General features: G+C 34.3%; 1 protein-coding gene across 7 annotated transcripts in view; it reads left to right on the top strand.

Moving 5' to 3' along the window:
* ANO3 (anoctamin 3) overlaps nt 1-18,806 on the top strand; it is a 312,028-nt gene that overhangs the window by 119,075 nt on the left and 174,147 nt on the right. The window contains exon 1 of one of the 7 annotated variants that reach the window (XM_071218143.1): nt 6,403-6,699. The exons of the other annotated variants lie outside the window; for them this stretch is intronic. The gene's annotated coding sequence lies outside the window, so the exon portion shown is untranslated. Of the gene's footprint in view, nt 1-6,402; nt 6,700-18,806 lie in introns of those variants that run through there. 7 annotated transcript variants of the gene reach the window in all.

Genomic DNA, 18,806 nt, shown 5'->3' with positions numbered 1-18,806 from the left:
CTGTGATAAATGTTGGTATGGTTTGTTTCTCAGCAACAGATAATAGATATAGCCATGGATTTTGAGGGCCAGCATGTTGGCTGCTGATACTAGTGATAGCTAAGATAAATTCTTCCTCGTTACTATGAAGATTTGCAAAATAGGTCGTGTGTGAGATGTTACATACTCATGTATTTAATTCTTCAGAGCCCACGTATAATTTAAGTATCATAACCTTTGCATGGGTATCTGGGCAAACATATCTAAAACTTTCTGATTCATTTATTTTATTTTTTAGAAACTACTTACGAAAGTGCATTCTTTGTGATAAGATTATAGCAGGGAAGAATTACAGGGTTACCTTTAATTGAAGTATATGTGTATGTTTACTTGCAGTCAGTCAGAAATATCCATTAAAATTGGTGAAGGACTAATTTTTTTAAAAGCCAAGTTTATTTCCTTTCCTACATTCTTCCAAATCTGTGTGGGCAAGAAATTCCAGAAAGCCAATTTGTAATGGAAAAAAGGAACAATCCCTTAAATGCCTAGACTGGAGCAACTGGGATGATGGCAAGCAAAGTTCTAGAGCAAATGTGAGGGACTATTTTAAGATAGTTGGGTTAACTATTGCCTTTCTTGGTCTGATTAATATAGAGACCACTGTAAATAACACTTGAAGACAAGGTCTTACAGCCAACTGGATAATCCTCAGAACTAAAAACCCTCTCTCTGTCAGGTAGCAATGTCCTGTAAACATGAACAATTTACAGGGAACATCTATAATTAATCTAATTTAGAAGGAAGAAGGCAGAATCTATGACTTCTGAACTGGACATTGATGAATGACAGAATTTACTGCTGCCATTATCACCCAGGATGCCAAATATAACTACAAATATTGCCAATAACGAATCTGAGAACATGAATCTATTTTCCAAACTATACTGACTTTTCCCTGTAGAGAATGTTGTTTATCAAATCAGGCAGCAAAGAAGTTATGGGGGAGAAAAATCTTGACATGAATATTTTAGCAGGTCATTAAATTTAGATCACAAGGGCATTCATTTTGACTGTGTCAATGGACATTGGCAGATGGTGTTAATCTTTAACTCAATCTGTCACAAGAAAAATTTTCTGTAAAACTGAAGACACTGATCACGTGATGGAGAAGGTGAGAAGGAGATAGTTTCTTTATTCTTGAATAATGTACATTTCATGTGGATATCAAAAACTATTTCATTTGTTTGAATATATTTTTCTTCAGTTACAGCAGGGATTAGCATTCTGAACTTGCTAGTATGTACTTTCTCCCGAGCAATTGTGAGATAGCAATGACTTGACAGACTACAAGATGAATGACTAAACTGACCTTATTTGGCTTTTTTAATTGACAGGAATATATATGCAATGCTAAAAGGATAAATTTTACTTGCACTTATTAGGATAGTAAGTTTCTAAAGAAAAGTTTAATGTTTCCCTAACTTTATGACCTAAAGTAATCCTTTTTTAAATAGTTAATAATATCATTTTGGCAAATATTATCTGGATTATTTAATTTTGGTATAAAATATGGAACACATGACAAATCATCTTAGTTTATTTAACTTTTGGCTAGTGCTTTAAATTTACCTTCTTACCCCACTATTAAGAAGACTACTTCTCCAGCAACCCAAAGAATGTCTGATCTTGTTTGCAGAATGTTTTTGTTGATAACCAGGAGAGTATTACCTCCCTGGCACTATAGGAAGCATCCCCTTTTCATGTGCCATTTTCTTGTCCACGTTATTCCCTTAATCTTCAGAAAACTTCCCTAGAGAACAGTAAGGTTTTGTTCTACACTAGCAAACTGCTAAAATATTTTCCAGAATTCTTCCACACTACCTGTGGATTTCTTCAACCCAAGTGTGTGTATATTTGTGGTGTGTGTTCTGATAAAGATAGCATTTTAAGTAAGTAAAGACAAACTGATCTTCAAAAAACCCTCGAATGTTCTCACAACTGGTTAATTATTTGAAAGGAGTTGAAGTATTTTTAGATACCTACCTTGTATCTTGTAACAAAATAAGTTATTGACATTAGCAGTTCATAAATTCAAAATAATGTGTAAAAAAATCCAAATAATACAAACATTTTAAAAAATCACTGGATAGTATGGTCTTTCTAAATAAATAAAGCAATGAAATTAGTTTATCAGTTGACAAATTGATAAATTTGACTAAATAGTAAATATGTCTGTGTCAAAATATAGCAATTAAAAATAAGAGATAAACGTAAGATTTGATAATAAGCTGGCATACTGGAATATAAATGGCAGATGAATGGTTAATATTGTTAATCTACAAACATATATAATATAATTGAAAAGGCATCAATGAAAAAATAATTTAAAAGGAATATAATATCAACATGTAAAGTATGATTAGCAGTGTTAGTAATTCCAGAAACACAAAGGTAAATGTATTTTAATCAAATTAGAAACATAAAAAAACAATTTAAAAAAAACAGTATTGAAACTAACTAAAAAGTGTCAGTTTAATCTATTTGTTGGTTGATGTGGGTATTAATCAAAATTTCTGGAAGATGATGTGACAAAAAGAATTAAAAACCTTAAAATAACCTTACCCTTTGATCCACTTCTAGGAATTTATTCAGAGAATGTAATTAGATATTAACTCAAATAATTATGTCTAAGGGTGTTTATCACACTGTAATTAGGAGAAAATCACCTAAGTTTTCAAGAGTAAAAGGTGAAATTAAAAATAGTGATATACTCAAACAAGACAGTACTATGTAGAAAAATAAAATCCTCAAACTAAGGATAATAGGAAATCATCAGTGTATGATTATATAATTAAAAAAGTTATTTTAATAAAAAGAATATATACTGTGTGGTGCCAAATCTATAAAAAGATCTTGTTCCTTACCACAGGGGAATTACTTAGAAATATATACAACAAATGTTTACAATGTTTATCACTGGATTGGTAATATTTATGAATCACGTATACAACCAGAGCTGGTAGGCACTTTATTTGCATATTTTGTTTAATTCTTTCAGTAACTCTCAGAGGATAATTCAAATTAATCTCAATGTCCCAATGAAGAACATAAGATTTTATGAGGCAACTTTTTTGCCCATATCTCAGAATTAGTCAGGAACAGAACTGAATTGGAACATGTCTCTTTAACTGCAGAACCCTGTGCTTTTCTGTTTCCAACTCAATAGTTAACTGTAGAATGTACACTCACATGTATTAAGCATCCCTTTCTAAAAATTCTAAAACATACTCTGAGGGAAGCAGCAAGGTATTTTAAAAATTGTGTGGCTAACGCATATCCCAGGAGTGGATTAAAGTGTTTACAGTATACTCTTGTATATATCACCAAATAACTATAAATAGGATGTTAAAACTTATTATTACTGAACCTCAGCCAAAGTTATCACAAAAGAGAAAGTGTCTTTTCCTTAGGATTATGTAATAATGTATTAAAATATTTTTATATGCATCTACTACAGTGTGGGAACTTCTCTTGCCAATCGGGGGGAAAAAAACAACACACCCTTCCACCACTAAAATCCTTTCCACTGCCAACAGCTTTGTCTAGAGCAGAAGACTGGGAAATCAAGATATGGAAACATTTTAACTGTGAGATTTGAGAAAAGGATCATTTCACTTAAACTGCCCTCCCCTCGGGAAAAAAGGAGTTTCAGTAACCTTTGTCCTTCTGTGTCTGGAATGCAATATATTTCTATTTCAAAACTGGTATTTTTACTCTATAGAACTGGTATATTTTAATTTAAACACATTTTCAATAAATACACACTCCAACTTGCATAGGCTTATTTAAACTATGATTTCAGTTTTTAGATAGCCTTTTTCTTCCCGCCTTACATAATGTGATTGATAGAAGGTATTTATGCCCTTAAAAGAGTGGGAAACTAAAGACCAGAATTGCGGTCCTATGTACTCAATAGACATATGTTCCTCGATCATATTACTGTATTTCAATGATTAGATAGGATTAAAAACAAATTATGCCTAAATAAAATATGTAGCTAATGGTTCTCATATTGGACATTGCAAAGACAAAGTATTTCCATTATCTCAGAAAGTTCTAAGAGTGAGGGAGGAAGTTTAACTGAGTTGCCAAAAAGTCCATTGCCAGTACCTCTTCGAATCAGCCTGAGATTTGGACTCCAAACCCTCTTTTGTTTCTGCACATATGCTGCCCATATGTATAGAAAATGTGTGTACTTGTCCATGTTGTGCTGTACATATTTCCCTAAAAGACTATTTAAAAAAGTATTGTACCTATCTGTTTAGGAAGTCTTATTTCATAACCAATATAAGGAAACAAAGCCAAAGGTCAAAGATGTCTTCTCTTTCCTGGCCCTAATAGTTTGTTAAGAAGATACATAGGAAGTTTCCAGAATCACCAATTTGTTGATTTCTCCAGGGGTGCTTAAGAGCTCTATCTTGGAAGGTAAGCCTCCCTGAAAGACTTCAGCTCTAAAAATGAGAGCTGAAATAAGTTGTCTGTTGATGTTTTGCATATGTTATGGGATGTAAAAGTTCAACAAAATAATGTGTGGGCATACCAGTTAAATGATTCAGATAATTGTTCTAATCGACAGTTTCTACATTACAGTCAATGATAGGCTCATATTGAATGAGTTTTCTAATTACAAGTGAGGACAATCAGAGAAGTCAGATCAGGCACTGGGTGGACTTCATTCTAAGTTTTATGAGCACATTAAAAGTAAAGTCCTTATCATTTATCACCCACCTTCAAGTGCCTCCCCCCAGGCGTGTGTGTAGCAGAAGGAAGACTGGATTGGGAGTTAGAACATTAATGATGATAATACTAAAAATTACCATTATATCAACTAACATTTATTAAGTACTTTTCATGGATTGGGTTGATATATATCTATTTTATCCTTGTAGCAATTCAAGAAAGTAGTGTCTATCTTTACCTCCATTTTATAGACGAGGTCCTGGAGCCTCAGTATGTCTGGGTAGCTTCCCTGTTATACAGCTGGTCGGTACGGGGCAGGTATTATATGAATAGTATGACCGTACTAGTCAACACTGAGCTACTCTGTACATAATAAAGGATATACACAAGGGGCTATAGAAACCACAAGACAGGTGTGTCTAGTACTTAGGGACTATGTTAGCATTACTGGGAAATGATCGTGGTATAATGGGGACTGTGGCTATTGTGCTTTTCTTTTTAAGAAGAAAATAACATAAAATTAAGGCTCTAGTGCTCAGATACTGATATCAAAGTATAAAATACCTGCCCCTTCCCTGCTGCTTATAGCCCTTCACCTTCATGTGTCCTTCTCCATTCACATTGGCATGCAGAGTACTTAATCCTACCAAATGAGTAAATCGAAATAAGAGTATTTGTTCTTTTGAGCAAGCATAACTGTTCTCAAGGGAAAAGAAATCATGAACAAAAATATACATAGCACTCCTATGTTTATTGAATAATTTCTGATGCTTTTGGATTCTTTTAGTTTTAATTGGTTTTTCTTCTTGTTGTTGGCTTCCTTGCAAGATAAGATCAAGATTCCAGATGAGCATTTCAATCATGGAAAACTTTGTGATTTTATTAATCTCTTAACGCCCAAGACAATTAACTTAAACAAAAAGATTACAGCAATTTACCATTAAGTATTTAAAGCTTTCAAACTATTATGTGAAGTTAAGATTCCCTATTTCATAAACTTGCTCTAAAGTCGTTTTTTAAGTGTGCTGACTAATTCAAGACCATACCCATTAAGTGGCTGCTTATTAAGATCAGTGTCTTATCTTTCCCAATTACAAGCTGCCCTGTGGAGGCTTTCTTCACAGAACTAAATGTTAATCCTGTATTGCAGCTCCTCATATGAATGTTAACCACAGGGGGACAAAAAATGATCAAATTTTTATTTTACTTTATTCTAGGTAACAGTCAATTTTATTGCTCTCAGATTACAATCTCCTCATTGTATGCTGCCCACATACAATATAATACAATTTCAAATTTAACAGATGCAGGATTTTTCAGAAACCACAAAGGTTTCTATTGTTCTCTTCTCTACTGAACAAGAAAATGAGACAACTTCTTTGAAAAAGTAGGAAAACTGTGTAGGAAACTCTGGCAAACAGCACTCAGCTATCAAAAAAGCAAGACAAAATTTAGTTTTATTTCTAGACCACTTTTCTTCAAATTGAAACATACCTTCTATCTTTTGTGTTAATCTGTCTAGCTCATTCAAATAACATAATAATTTGCAGTAGATTATTAAAAATTGTCAGTAAAATCATCAAAATGCCACTGACATTATATGACTAAATGTCATTTAGGTGACTCATACATAGACACTATTAACCAATGGCATATAAAGGCAGCCCTGTATTGCACTGCATCACCATCACCCTAAAAATAAATTAACAAAATCAATACAAGAATTCTTATAAAAGATGAGTTAATCTTTTTTAATCATTATTCAGACTCAGGCATTCAAAGAGTTGTCTAAAAACCCTGCAGTTAAATGCTTTGTGCAGAATTCAATATGTAACACTTTAGCTAATGGAAAAAGCAGGCGTGGAACGGAGAACTTTCTCTTGTCATGCTGAAGAGTGCTTTAAAGAAGATTGTCATTTGAGACTTTCTTGTCAGCAATGAAGGATTCTAAATGCAGCTGAACCCAGAATTTTGACTGTGGTATGTTTAAAAGTTTGTCAATCTAGGAATTCTCTATTACTATACTTTTCGGCTTATTAAAAAATATGTAGAGAAGCCAATTAAGAATAATTTGTATTGATTCTAGAATTTGGGATGAGTGTTTCTGTTATTTCAAAATATTATAAGTAAAATAAGAAATGGCATGATTAAAATATGCACTTTTTTAAAGTATACAAGTGTTAATCTTGTGTGGGAAACATGCACACTTTTCTGAAATTTTGACTATTTTAAAATGTATTTCGTTATTGATTTCCATGAAGTAATTATTCAAAAATTCTATTCTAAAGTAGTTCTTGATTTTAAAATATGTGAAATATGGTTACTTATAAAAATAAGTATTTTTAAATGTTCATATGAAATTACATTTACATAAAATTTTTACTAAATAATATAAATCAGATTAGAAAAACTGAGGAAAATTTATGAATTTAAAGAATCATATTCCATAGCATTAAATGTTAAATAAGTGACATTAGCTATGAAATTCATTATGGTTTAAGCTAGGGAACAAAATGTTTTTCAACTGCTATAGTTATTTTCTCATGATTTTCAAGGTGATAGGGAAACTAAGTTTGTCCTATTGTAAAGACTTTATTTTCATTGTTTTTGTTGTTTAAAACATCAAATGCTTCCATTTGGAAATCAGTGGTTCAATTTCTAAATCTATATTCAAGGTTATATTATATAAAATGGATAATCTTGGAAATGTGTCTTTTTTGTTTGTTTAAAGTAAAAATAGTACTTAAAATATTCCTTATATGGTATATATATATATATACACACACCAGGAAAATATACACTGATAAATTCTCTGTCAGTGAGTAACTTACACTAAGTGGGTATTTAAAGATTGACTATTTTTTAAAAAATTGTTTATTTCATTGAGAACACAATAGAAAACCATAGCCTATACTCCATCATAAACTGTTCTACTGAGAAAGGCTTGACTTTTGATCTTCATTAGAAAAATCAGAGCACCTATTATTTTGAGTCAATAAAAATGGATGGAGAAGGAATAATATAAAATAATCTAAATATCAGCACTTAGTAAAATGCTTCTTACATTAAGGAAATATAATCCATATTTTGTACCTCTTCCCATTAGTTCCTTTTAACCTGGTAAAAGAGTATTTAGACTTGCTTAATAATTTTTATTCTTTCCTTTGATATAAGACTTTTTAATACATGATATTCAAAGTCACAGTTTATCCAATTACACAGGTTAGGTAACTCATATGTTTTTGTTCCAATCAGAAGTCTCATCTTCACTGATTAATTTTCTATCATCTTTGTAACCCTATGCTACTGTGTTGCTTAATGAGCCAGCTACATTTAATAGGAATTTCCAAATGTGGAAAATCATTGATTACCCTTTAAGTAAAGTAACTAAAATAACAATGGGAAAAATCCATCCCAAATACAGCAGTTGATAAATCATCTAGAACAACTGAATGTTTGAAACATCTTGAGGGAAGTAGGAAATGCAAGTTTTCCATAGTTCTATCTGGTTTATAACTGAATTAATAACTCAGGCATCAGTATGAATGTAGCTTTACATGTGGGTGTTCTTTTCCAACTTGATGTGCTTAAGAAATATGTATGTTTTACTCTCCTAAAAGCAAACTTTTAGGTAGAATTATCACTAGTTGTTTAGTTAATAGAAAATGGTCTTTCACGGCTTTTATCTTCCTATATAAAATGATAGATTATAGTCAGTGTTCTTTAAGGTTCAACTCTGACTAAAATTTTGACTGCGGTAACTTTTTAAAAAAAATTTGCCTGCCTCCCTTTCTAAACAGGTACTTTACCACAGTGGTTGGACACCAGAATCTCTTGTAGGGCTTGTTAAAAGACAGGTGCCTGGGCTCCACCCCTGGAGTTTCTGATACAGTAGTTAGAGTTGAGGATTACGATTTTGCATCTATAACAAGTTCCCAGGTGATGTTGATGTGAGAACCATTGCCTTAAATATCTCTTTAATATCTCTAGTGTATTCTACATTTTGAGAGCCTACTATATGCCAGACTTTATGATAAGTCTGGCTATGCCCTGATGAATAAAATGGACAAAATCCCTACCTTCGTGAAATGTATAATCTAGTGAAAGAATCAGAAAATAGATAAGTAATCCAGTAAAGAAATAGCTCTCTGTACATTGTCCTAAGAACTTGAAGGAAATAAACTGAGTACAGGGAAGTGGAAGGAGAGCTATTAGGGTCTATCTGGAAAGCAAGTTCTCAGGAGGTATTTAAAGGCAAGAATTGAAGGGTGAGAAGGCAACCGTGGGAAGAATGGGAGAGAGGCCTTCCAGGGAGAGGCATGACCCCCGTGAGAGCTCTGAGGTGGGAAAGAGCTCCGTGTATTTGAACATCAGATGTGTGGTTTGTGGTGACAGGAGCAGAGAGTGAGAAACAGAAAGGCCAGAAATGAGAGGAGAGAAAGGTAAGCAGGCATAGTATTGCAGGTGACCTATGATGGGGAGTTTACATTTCATTCTCTGTTTAAAGGGCAATCCTTGAAGGGTTTTGAGCAAAAGTCGAGCATCCGACTTCTGTTTTCATAAGACCCCTCTGTGCTCATGAAGGTGGAGGCACAAGGAAGGAAATGGGTATGACAGTACAGCTTCCAGCTGAAAGGTGATAGTGGTTTGTCCTAGAGTAGTGGCAGTTGAGATGGATATTGACAGCAAAATTTGTAGACTATGAGGTTTCAGTTGTTAAAAATCACTTTGTGGTTGATTATTTGATATGGCAAAATGTCACACACAAAAAAGAAAAATATATTAGAAAACAAAATTGTAATTGTGTGTGAGACTAATGGTTATGCTAGTGGGTTATAGGTGATTTTTAAATTTCCCTTATTCTTGTTTGCTTTATGCAATAAGAAAAATGGACATTATTATAAAATTTCTAAATTCAAATCTTTCCATGGGAGAAAAAAACTGAATTTAGAAGACAAGCACAGGATGAATAATTAAATGATTCATTCATTTACACAGTTCTTTAAAAAAAAATACACGTATATGTTAGGTACTGTCGAAAGTATAGTGAATTCAAAATGAATAAAACATATATCTTGTTTGTAGTCTAGTGAGAAAGATTATAATCTGCTTTAGAACAATGTTTCTTCAATGTTAATATACATAAGAATTATTCTTTTTATCATTTGCCACTCCTTCCAGGGACAATTTGCTCCTGTCACAATCAACGCCCCAATATATGTCTTAAATATACTCTCCTTTACCATGTTCCCTGTATTTGGAAATGTTCAGACCCCTCTCCTCCTATTCATTTTTCAGGAACTCAAGTCACTTATCACTTCTGCAATGAATAGTTTTCTTTTTCTGTGGATGATTGCTTCATCTTTGCTCTCATAGAATTTGCACCCACCTCACTTATAGCATGAATCACACCAAATTTTAATTACTTGCACCTTATCTGTCTTTCCCTACTAAATTGTTCTCTCTTAAAGGATATGGACCGTATGTTATTTTTCTTTGTAATTTACTCAGCACCTTGCATGGAGACTGACTCATAACAGGAACTCACAATACTTGAATCTGTGAACTACTGGAAGAGTATTAGGAAATCATTACAACTTTAGGTGAAATATGACTATTAGTGTGGCCTTCAAGAGTTAAGGTAGGGTTTATGAAGTTAGAGGAATCAAGCCTGTCCTTAAGAGTGGGAAAAAATTGATGGAGTAATTTCACATTTAGGAATTTAGACTAATAAAATAACCAGAGAAGTATATTTATTGCATAAATATGAATCATGGCAAAGTATAATTGAGCAAAAAAGCCTAAATATCCTTCAGTAGAAGGCTGAACAAACAATGATAAACCCATAAAACCAAATGTTGGACAGCCATTTATAAGTGCAATAAGACATAGTGCCACTGATCCTCAAGTACACCCATGGCACAATAGTAAATTAAAACATGGGAATATGCAATTGTGGTACAGAAAGAAATTCTCCACCCCTGGAAACATGGTATTAGGTGAGACCTAGTTCTGGAATTCCCTGACCCAGAGATCTGCTTCACATGAACTGCTACCAACTCTCAGGTACTCCTGAAACACAAGGGAAAGTTCAGGAAGTCCCAGTAGTGTGCATCCTTGTTTTTTTGCAGTAAAAAAATCTAAAAATAAACTCAGCTGAGGCTGTTGTAATTAACAACAAATCCGAACCTGAAAAAGCCTTTGTTTCCTGCATAACTCACATTCAATTAGATAAAACTTTATGTATTGGTTTAAAAATATGCAGTGGGCTTTTTCCTCCCCTCCTGTTGGTTTGCCCAAGCATCCCTTCCTTTGTGGTTCAGGTGGGCTGACTTCCTTCCTTATTCTAAGCTAGCTAATCAGAGTTCTCCATCCTCTCAGCTATAATGACAGGTACAGTGATAGACAAATTTCCAAAGCTGAACTCCACTCAGGGATGTTCTTCTGAAATTAAAGGGAAAGGTCCTCCTTTCTCAGCTATTGGGAGATTGTTTTAGTAGAAAGGAATGAATGAGACCAACAGCCAAAAACAAAACTAAACAAAAAGCAAAAAACAAACAAATAAAAATACAAGCAAACGAAAAACATAATTAATAAATGACAACGGAGAAGAGATACAGTAGTAGACTGAGAATCCTGAAAATGATTTGAATCTCTAGAACCAGGTATTTTTGAATGTAACTAGCTCTACTTGTGGACTCTTTAGGGGTAGAAAGTTGAATATTTTTTACTGTGTGAGTAGAAAAAGACTTGTGGTTAGATGGATATTGTGGTTGGCTGGTTCCAATTTGATTTCTGTCATTTGAGATGAAAAGAAAACTGATTAATATAAATACGTTATAGTCTGTTGTTGAGCAAAAACAGATTTTACAAGAGTATGTATAAAGTTCCATGTCTATATTACACATTGCATATCATATATCATAGCTTATCATAGCTTATAATATATATATGTACATACATGGAATTACCCCTATATTTTGGAGAGGGATAAAGGCAAACATTGAAAGAAAGAGAAACTCTGAACCCATAATAGCTGTTAACTCTGAACCCATAATAGCAATTATGTCTGATTTGTTACCTCTGACAGCACTTTCACTTTTCCCACATCTTATTTCCATCCCACATTACCGTGAAAGCAAAAGATAGTTTAAAAGTGCCTTGTTGGGAGCAGAAAAGGGTTTGGACAACTGAAGTTCATAAGCAAGGGCCTGGAGTCTGGACTGGATCCTCTCAGTGCAGGGGCCAAGATAAGAGACGCTGCTGGCCACAGCAGACTCAGTGTGGGGAGAAAGGAGTACAGCTATGGAGACAGTATGGATTTATACAAGAAGTTTTATTCATGAGCAGAGCTGGTTTAAGGAGTCAGCTGGCTAAGCAGCTGCGGAGGAAGGGATTTGGAGGGAAGGAAGACACTAAAATATTGTTACAACAAATGTTGCCGATTAACTCAGGCCTCCATGTGTAACTCCTTACATACATGACAAAATGATTCATAACTTGAACCAGTTCAGTTTTTGTAATAAACCCGTCATTTGACTCTCAAGGCCAAATATGGCAATGAAGGATCCTTTGTTTATAGAGTATAAAATATCAGGCTGTTGATCTCTTATATACATGATAATAGTATTATGTAAAAATTAAAAATTAAAAGTAATAAAAATGGGAGTGAGTATAGCTCAGTGGTTTGAATGCCTGCTTCCCATGTACAAGGTCCTGGGTTCAATCCATGGTACCTCCCAGAAAATAATAATGATAATAAAAACAATGAGATCTAAAATTAAATGAGCAATTAATTATCAATTATTATAAAATCACTATGAAATAGATAGGATTCTCATTCCCCTTTTACAGATATCATAGTTAAGAATTTAGAACACATGAATTTGAATCCTGATGCTGCCACTTACATGCTGTGTGAACTTTGGAAAATTATTTAATTTCTCTTTTGCTCAGATTTCTCATCAATGACATAGAGTGTGGGAATGGTAGCAGGTAAGAATATTTCTCTCATCAGGTAGTTTTGAGGAACTGATGAATGAGTATACATTAAAAAGCTTAGAATAGTGATGGCACATTGTAAATGTTCCACAAAGAAAATGTATTCATATTATTACAGATGAGAAAATGGAGGACTGTAGAGATGAGGTAACTGAGCCAAGAACACATGGTCAGGGGCAGTGTCAAATCTGAACTGAGTTCTTTGCAGTCTGACAATGAACTGAGAAAAGGAGTGAGCTGGGGATTGGGAAAGAAGAGATTCAGAAGAGGAAATGGTACTTCAGGAAAAAAGAAATTGAAATCAAGAAAACAGTGATCTGGAAGAAGACATCTGTTTAATATATTGTGTGATGTGAAACTTCCCCTTCATTTCCTCTGCTAGGAGGAAAATGCATTCTATTTAGTTCACTAATGTTCTCACAAATGCAATTTTGGGGTGGCAGGCAGAAGGATGTAGAGAAGAGAATGAAAAGAGATTCATAGATGTTATATGTTACATCTTTATAACCTAAGAAAAGAGATCTGGAATGTTAAATATTATAAAGCTAGTTTCTCGCTGCAGCACTAAATAAATGGTGAAAGGAAAAGGCTTGATCATGTCTAGGTTGGACCCTATTGACAAGATTCATCTTTAAGTATTAGAGAAAACAAAGAGAGGGAGGAATTATTGCCAATAAAATAGGAATCTGTTGTTTCTAAGAGAAACTTTGAAATGGCAAAAAACTCACATAATATATATAATTTAAAAATCAGCCCCTGATGAACTGTTTAAAATTGACTCAACTCTCTCTGCCTGATAAGAATTTTTGAATCATGTAGAGCATAATTGAAGTTTGGGAGTTCTGGCTGTGACTTGAGATTTGATTTTTCAGATAGTTACAAATCTGGGCTTTTAATTTTCCATTTCCCACTTAGAAGTAAGCTGAAAAAATACACACACACACACACACACACAGCATTTACACATTTCTATAATTGTGTTTAATTTAGTTTTAGCACAACTGTGATATAATTGTATTTTACTTTGTGTTGTCTCTGTATTGGAAAACACTATTTTCAAAACCTGTAAATATATTTTATCAGAGTGCTCAATACATTATGAGTTTTTATCATATTTCTCCTTAGTTCCTCCTTTGGTAACAGGAAGATATGTACCATATTCCCTCCCAGGAATTTTTCATCCTGACATGAGATAATAAAGTTAGTAAGAAGCTGCTAGTATTTCTGACTCTGAAGTAAAGAGTTTTCAGTTATGAATGAAAAACATGATCTGTACAAAGAAAGGGTTCTTGGGGAAGGGACAAAAGTTAGAGCAATTGCTACCCATGTAGAGCCAGGACTTTTAAATCTGTCATCTTTAGTTGGTAAGGTCTTAAGTGATACTAGATCAAAATACGCAGACAGAAGGGGAGGTTTTTAGTGGAGAATAACATTAACTAAACATTTGTTGAATAGTATTTTTAAGAATTTTCTCCAAGGCACGATGCTCATAATTAAGTCATGCTTAAAGCATTTGTCACTGCCCTGCAGATGCCAACCTAATCTGCAGTGACCCTTGGTGAATTATAACTTCTTGGCTCCCAAAGTCTCCAAGAAAACATTCACAATGGCCATTTAACCCAAGCACCACTGCATTCTTTATTTCTAAAGCATAGTGGTTCTCAGTATCAGGATGCTAAAAAGCAATTTCAAGACTATATCTCCCCAAAACTGTTAAGAAATGAGGTTATTTTTCCTATGTAGTCTCATCCTGAGGGAAGGTGGTGTTGGAGTAGGGCAGCAGTGCTCAACTCTTATGAACACAACACATGAAGGGCAAAAAGCTGTCTTGGGATGTGCAGTTCAGCAGAGTGGTATGAATCATCCAGGAGAGAGAGTGACAGAGAAACAGAGAGACTGAAGCAAAAACCATGAGTTATTAGCCCCTGCAACCAGGAACGGCACCCATCCTCAATCCCTCAAGGCAAACAGCCTTGGTTTAAACCCATGGCTCACTGCAACCAACTGAGAGGGGAAGAGAAGTCTTCCTCCCTCAGAAGAGGGCAGAGAGTGATTTCTCTTTGGGAGTTTCACTGATTTTGAATCTCAGTTCCAGGCAGACTAGAATCTTCAAGTGGAGTTTGAAAGGATGTTCTGTGGAAAAATCCACTGAAGAACCCCATCTGCTGGCAGGTCAGGAAACTACAATAAGTAAAAAAGGTTTTTGTAGTGTCTCATGTCCAGGGACTCTTGAATCTGGTCTCCACCCCATTAGCAGGTCCCTGGGCCTGTTTTGATGACTTAAAGGTTTAGAATAAGTTGAACCAAAAAATCAAAGAAGAACCATGAAACAAAATCAAGGCAAAAGGGAGAAATTGACCATCAGAGTAAATTCACCAACATAATCAGATGCCTAGACATCAGCAAAAAACTACAAACCACACTAAGAAACAGGAAGAAATGACCCAGCCACAAGATTCAGTAAAATGTCCTGATGAGACACAGGATTTAAGACAACTAGTCAGTGAAGTTCACACAAATCTCCTAAGTTAATTCAAGGAGTTGAATGAAAATATGGCTAAAGAGATAAAGGATATTAAGACATTGGCTGAACGTAAAGGACAATTTGAAAGCCTGCAAAGAAAAGTAACAGCTTATAGAAATGAAAGATATAATGGATGACATTAAAAATATATTAGATGCATTTAATAGCAGATTTGAATTAAAGGAGGACAGAATTAGTGAATTGGAGGACCAAGCATTTGAACTTGAAAACACCAGGAAAACAGAAAGATAAAAGAATGGAAAAAAAAGGAACAGGGTCTAAGGGAACTAAATGACAATATGAAAGACACAAACATACACAGAAGTCCCAGAAACAAGAAAGAATGGAAAAGGGGCAGAAAAAATTTTTGAGGAAATAATGACCAAAAAGTTTCCAACCCTTGTGAAAGGTATAAATATCAATATCCAAGAAGGAAAATGCACCCCAAACAGAATAAATCCATATAGACTTGCTCCGAGACACTTACTATTCAGAATGAAATTCCAAAAGTAGGGGTTCTGAAAGCAGCAAGAGAAGGACAATGTATCACATACAAAGGAAGCTCAATAAGACTAAGTACCAGTCTCTCACCAAAGACCATGGAAACAAGAAGGCAGTGGTATGATATATTTAAGGTTATGAAAGAGAAAACTTGCCAGGCAAGAATTCCTTATCTGGCAAAATTGTCCTTCAAAAATGAAGGTGAGTTTAAAGTATTCACAGACAAACAAAAATTGAGAGTTTGTTACCAAAAGACCACATAGACAAAATATACTAATGGGAGTTCTGCAGTGTGAAAGTAATAGACAAGGGCAGGAGACTTGGAGAGGAGTGTAGAAATGAAGATTTTGAGTAAAGGTAATGAAAAGGGTAAAAAGATGGACAGTAATAAGATATGACAATGGAAAGCCAAAGGATAAAATGAACAGAGTATGTAATACCTATACAGTAAAAACATTGAACATTAATGGATTGAACTCTGTAATCAAAAGACATAGACTGGTAGAATGGATTAAAAAAATTTGAGCCATCCATATGCTGTCTAAAAAAAGAGACCTTAGATGCAAGGACACAATCAGGCTGAAAGTAAAAGGTTTGGAAAAGATATTCCATGCAAATAGTAACTAAAAAGATCTGGAGTAGCAATACTAAAATAAGAGAATATAGGTTTCAAATGCAAAATAGCTATAAGAAATGAGGAAGATCTTTTTATATTAATAGAAAGGACAATTCATTTGAGAGGAAATAAACTCATCACCTGTGAGTGGCTTTGTCCCCCCCAGCCAGGAGATACCCTGTCTAGGAGTGTGGATTAGGTGCCCAGAAGCTGTCATAAAATTCATGTTTCATTGCTGTGTAAAATGTATTTCTGTGCAGCCCTGCCCCCTTTTCTATATCTTATCATAGAATGATAGAAATGATACAACAGAGACATTTTACATAATCGGGGCTTTTTTGTGAGGCTGAGCAGTTGTGATTTCAAGGATCATATATAGATTTTGAGAAAGTATTATTGAATGTATTTCCTAATACATCCAATCTGTCTAGCCCATGTCCACCTAAATACAGCCTGTGCACAAATCCAAACTTATTTTATATCCAAATATGCCTAGAGAGCCAACTGAAAAGTATAAACTCTGTAAGTTTTAAATATTCAAGAAAGATGTAAGCTAGAATGTGGGGGGTTCATGCTAAAAGCTAACTTGAAATGTGGAGAATATGCATTAATTCAAGCTTACCTGAAAGAAATAACCTATCCAATACTCAGATAAAACACTTGAAAAAACTAACAAAAAGTCTCTTTGCATACAAGCACCATTTGTTTCCCCACTCTTATTTCCTCTGTATAAAAGGGGCCCAAAAATTCCACTTGGGGTCGGTTTTTATTGGGACAAAAGTCCACCGAGTCTGGCTGGTTGAAATAAATCAACTTCCTTCTCAGAGTTCTCGTGTCCTGGCTTTTGATACTGCATACACCTGATTTCTCTGCTACTACACTACCACATACCAAGTACTAGGCTAAGCACAAGATAAATAGCTGTAAACAAAACAGATATGGTCTCTGTCTTCTTGCAGTTGACATTTATAAGTCAGGGTGGTAAAAGAACTCTCCAGTGAATAAATGAATATGTACATACATTATAAAAAGCATGCATTGATTTACATAGTGTAAATAATCCCACCTTAGTCAATTTCAGGTTACCAACATGAGACCAGGTGGCTCATAAATTCCTGAAAATTTAAAAGTTGTCTCTTGTGAGCTAGCACAAGATGACTCTGAGTAAGGGAAAGATTTCAGAGTAGAGAAGGGTGTTCAGGGAATGGAGGCAGAGCCTTAGAAAGCTTTCATTACCAAGAAGTCTCAAGAGGTGTCCAGAACAAGAAAAGAGCAATCCTCCTTGTTCTTCTTCCGCACATGATCATTCCTTTCAGTTATGGAAAGGTCCCCATAAGAAATTCTACTTTTTGACACATGTCATTCATGTCCTGCCCAAACTCTGACATGAAACAGTTGAAATTTACTCTGCTCTTTCCACATAGTCCCCACCTCCATGCCCACTTCTATCTTCAACTAAACAGTAAGACATTTGGAGTATCCCTATAACTTATACTTTGCTGAAGGTGTTCTCTTATATAAGAAATGAAAATGAAAATTCAAAAACAAAATATTTAACTCCCTAAATATCTATTAAATGGTAACATGCCAAAGCTACTTATTTTTTCATGTATTAGGCTTAATATCTTCTCTAAATACTGTATGTAAATTCTAAAGCAAAAGAATGTCATTTTAAAATAAATCATTAAAAGCACAAGGGTACCTCTATTTTCCAGAGTTTCTCATTCCAACATAGATAAGCAAAAATATGATTATGTGCCATGGAACATGGCATTGATATAGCTTAGTTGTTTAGAATTAAAATGGTGTTTGTTAAAATTGGATTCTCCTTGAGGCATTAGCATGAATGCAACTAAGCATTGTGGTCTTAGAATTAGGAAGCTGAGGTGTATATTTTGCTCTGTCTCAACTTTTCTCTCTTTTTCATTCTAGAGTGAATGTTGATAGGTGCTTTTGCCTAAATGGTTATGACACCATCTGGTGTTTTTTGTTTGCTTTTTATTTTTCTTTGCAAGTGTCAGACTTTGCAGTCATTCTACTTGATATTGTCTGATTCCTAGTACCTATCTGTTCAGGAAAGCCACCTTTGCTATTTGCCAGGATAACTCTCTAGATTTAACTTCTGGGATTTAATTGTCTTTCCAACATCAAGTTTATAGTGCCTATGATATGCCAGCACATTTACTCATTTGTCATTTAATACCTTCTACTTGTTTTATTAATGTACTCTTCTTTTATGTGCATGCATTCCCTATTATATCCCTCACTCAAAATGTCATCGTTGAATAATTACAGCACCAACTACATTACATTAGCTGCCTCCTAATTGCTTTTAGATAAATAAACTTATTGCCACATAGGACTATAAGGCCCATATCTGTCTTGTTCACTGTATTTTACCTAAGCCAAAAACAGTAACTAGTAGAGAACACTAAATAAATACTT

The sequence above is a fragment of the Dasypus novemcinctus genome, chromosome 10 (assembly GCF_030445035.2).
Source record: "Dasypus novemcinctus isolate mDasNov1 chromosome 10, mDasNov1.1.hap2, whole genome shotgun sequence".
Taxonomy (NCBI): domain Eukaryota; kingdom Metazoa; phylum Chordata; class Mammalia; order Cingulata; family Dasypodidae; genus Dasypus; species Dasypus novemcinctus.
Note: the sequence above shows the minus strand (reverse complement) of the source record. Positions and strands in the feature narration are given on the sequence as shown.